The following is a 3,712-nucleotide window of genomic DNA, read 5'->3' as shown; positions in this document are numbered from 1 at the left end:
GCGTAGCATAATGCTCTCCAGTTCCATCCATGCTGTTGCAAATAGTAAGAATTCCTTCTTTCTTACTGCAGTGTAGTATTCCATTGTGTAGATGTACCACAGTTTTTTAATCTACTCATCTGCTGATGGCACTTAGGCTATTTCCAAATCTTAGCAATGGTGAATTGTGCCGCTATGAACATAGGGGTGCATATCTTCTTTCTGATTGGTCCATTGATTTTTAGAGAGAGTGGAAGGGAGAGGGAGAGACACAGAGAGAGAAACATCGATGTGTCAGGGATTGAGCCTGCAACCGAGGTGCCCCTGACATGTCCTTGACTGGAATTGAACCCAGAACCCCTTCAGTCCACAGGCCGATGCTCTATCCACTGAACCAAACCGGCTGTTTATACTTTCCTTCTGGCTCTTGGTCTGCCTTAAAGTTCAGTGATGTGTGTTCCTGTCTCTTCATCCTGCCCATTCCCTTCTCAAATCCTTTTGATGTTTCCTCTGCCTGAGGAGAGTGGGTAATGTTTCCCCACTGGACTTCAAAATCTGGCTTACAGGCTGAGGCAGAATATGTAGACTGAATATTTGTGTCTCCCCCACTCAGTCGTTTTGCTGAAGCCTAATCCCAATGTGATGGAATCTGGAGGTGGGGTTTTCGGGAGGTGGGATTAATGTCCCTATAAAGAGACTCCCTCTCTCCTCCACCATGGGGAGGACACAGAGAGAAGAGGGCTACGAACCAGGAAGTCAGTCCTCACCAGACCCTAAATCTACCAGTGTCTTCATCTTGGACTTGCCAGGCTCCAGAATTGTGAGAAATAAATTTCTCTTGTTCATAAGCTGCTAGTATATGGTATTCATTTATTGCAGCCCAAATGGACTAAGACACTCCAGGGCTTCAAAAGACTGGTTTCTCACCAGTCAGGATTTAGCTGAAAGCTCCCCTCCCCTCAGACGTTTAACCCCAAGGCCAATCTAGCTCTCCAGCCACTTGTTATCATATCACCTGGTTTTGTTTTCTTCCCAGAGCATCATTATCTGAAATTATTTTATTTGCATATTTGTTCATGGTCAGAGTTCTCCCCCCGCCTCCAATAATGTCAGCTCCTTGAAGTGTGAGACAAGGCCGCCTTGTTTCCTGGTATATTGTCATCCTCTAGAAAGGCTGGCACATAGTAAGTGACTAATAAATAGTTGTTGAATGAATGAAAGATGGTTGCCTGGGAGCTCCTTCAGGGAAGGATTGGGTCTAAATAATAATAATATAATAATAGTTATAGTTATAATAGCTATTTATTGAGCCTGACAAATGTACTAAGCTCTACAGCAAATGCATCTCATGATTATCTCATTTAATCTTTAGGACAACCCAGAGGGGTAGGAGTTACTAGTATCTTTAATTCCCATTTGTCAGATCAAACTGAAGTTTAGAGGAGTTTCATCACACAGCTAGGGCTAGACTGCTGATTTTCAAAGTGTTGTACCTAAGGAGCCACAGCTTCAGCGTCACCTAGAAATCTGTTAGAAATACACTTTCTTAGGCCTCACCCCAGATATACTGAGTCAGAAACTCTGGGGTGGAGCCAGCAATCTGAATTTTAACAAACCCTCCAGGTGATTATGATGCACTAGTGTGAAAAACCCTGTGCTGAAAGATGAGTTTTGATTCTTATGTATGTATGTATGTATGTATTTATTTGTTAATCCTCACCTGCGGATATTTTTCCCATTGTTTTTTCAGGGAGAGAGAGGGAGAGAAACACATCATATCACTTGGTTGCCTCCCACATGTGCCCCGACCAGGGGCAGAGATTGAACCTGCAACCCAGGTATGTGCCTTGGACTGGGAATCGAACCTGAGACCCTTCAGGATACGGGGCTGAACTCTAACCACTGAGAAAACCGGCCAAGACTAGGACTTTTTTTCCTTTTTTTTTTTTTTTAAATGCTTTTATTGATTGTAGAGAGAGGGAGAGGGATATAGAGATAGAAACATCAATGAGAGAGACATGGATTGGCTGCCTCCCACACACTCCCTACTAGGGATTGAGCCTGCAACCCAGGCATGTGCCTGACTGGGAATCGAACCAGGCACCCCCTGTTCATGGGTCAACATTCAACCACTGAGCCACACTGAGCTGGACTCCTTTTTTAAAAACTGCATTATTGAGATATAATTTACATACTATTCAATTCTCCCATTTAAGTATACAATTCAATGGGTTTTAGTACACTTAAAGGGTTGTGCAACCATCTCCAAAATAAGTTATGATTAGATTAATGGATTATAACATTTTTGTCTCCTCTGAAAGAAACCCCTTATCTACTGCTCTCCCATTACCCAGCCCCAGCCCTAAGCAACCACTAATATATTTTCTACCTTTATAGTTTTGCCTGTTGTGGATATTTCATACAAGTGGAATCATGAAAATATACATGTGATTTGCTGTGAATGGCTTCTTTCACTCTGCATGTTTTTTTAAAGTTCATCCATGTAATAGCATCTATCCTTTTTATTGACAAATAATATTCTATTTACGGATATACCACATTTTTTTTTTTACTCATTCATCAATTGATGAACACTTGGGTTGTTTCAAATTTTTGGCTATTGTGAATAATGCTATGAACACTCATGTATAATTTTTTTATGGATATATGTCTTTATGTCTCTTGGGTACTATATATATGCACATCTATCTATCTATCTTTCTATCTATCTATCTATCTATCTAGGCGTAGAATTGATGGGTCATAGATCTTATCCTCTAAATCACTACACATTTCAGCTAGTCTGCTAGTCTTCATCTCTGCTATTATTAAATAATTATATCATTAATAACACCAATATTCTATCTATTAAGTGTCTTTGTTGCAAAGCCCTTTACTTTTATTTCTTTAAATATTTTTATTGATTTCAGAGAGGAAGGGAGGAGAGAGATAGAAACATCAATGATGAGAGAGAATCATTGATTGGCTGCCTCCTACAAGCCCCCCACAGGGACCGAGCCTGCAATCAGGGCATGTACCCTTGATCAGAATCGAACCCGGGACCCTTCAGTCCGCAGACCGATGCTCTATCCACTAAGCCAAACCAGCCAGGGCACCCTTTACTTTTATTATCACAAATCCTCACTCAATCCTTTGACACAGGAATCATCATTCCTTGTAGTACAGGGAGAGAAATTGGAGTGCACAGGCATAAGGCAATTTGTCTGCACTCAGACAGCTAACGCGGGCAGTGCTGGAGCCACAACCCACGTGGGCCTGATTTCTGTGCCCTCTGTGCCTGGTGCCATGTCCTGGGCCAGACCCTGTCCCAAAGCTGTCGTAACATGCCTCCTGCCCTCCTTTGGGGCATTTTCTGGAAGTTAGATTGGCCTGAAATCCCAAGGGAGAAAGCTGTACACTCACTCCCCGTGCTCTTTTCCCCAGCTGGCACTGAAGGCCAGGGGAGGGGCTTCCCCCGGGAGCTGGAAATAAAATGAAGGGAGGGCTGAGCTGAGCAGGGCAGTACTATAAGGAGGTTAGGAGACTGTGAGGGGGAGGTAAGGAGTTTTTTGTTTTGTGGTGTTTTGTTTTTTGGCTCTTGGAGAGCAGGTGAGGTGGGGCTTGGCAGAGGTTTGCTATGGATAGGGAATGGGAGTGAGAAGTGATGCCCAAACAAGCAGACTTGGGTAGTGAGCTTTCACAGGCAAGGCAGGTCTGAGGAGCCCCCTTCCTT

The 3,712-nt window shown here is 43.1% G+C and overlaps 1 protein-coding gene across 1 annotated transcript in view; it reads left to right on the top strand.

Annotated features, from left to right (window-relative positions):
• Positions 1 to 3,450: 3,450 nt before the first annotated feature.
• Positions 3,451 to 3,712, top strand: part of CIDEC (cell death inducing DFFA like effector c) — a 10,553-nt gene continuing 10,291 nt past the window's right edge. Inside the window, exon 1 of the mRNA XM_006758252.2 lies at positions 3,451 to 3,536. The gene's annotated coding sequence lies outside the window, so the exon portion shown is untranslated. The remainder of the gene's footprint in view (positions 3,537 to 3,712) is intronic.

Source organism: Myotis davidii, unplaced genomic scaffold (assembly GCF_000327345.1).
Source record: "Myotis davidii unplaced genomic scaffold, ASM32734v1 scaffold73, whole genome shotgun sequence".
Classification (NCBI taxonomy): Eukaryota; Metazoa; Chordata; class Mammalia; order Chiroptera; family Vespertilionidae; genus Myotis; species Myotis davidii.
The sequence above is the reverse complement of the archived record's forward strand: the minus strand, read 5'-3'. Positions and strand labels throughout refer to the sequence as shown.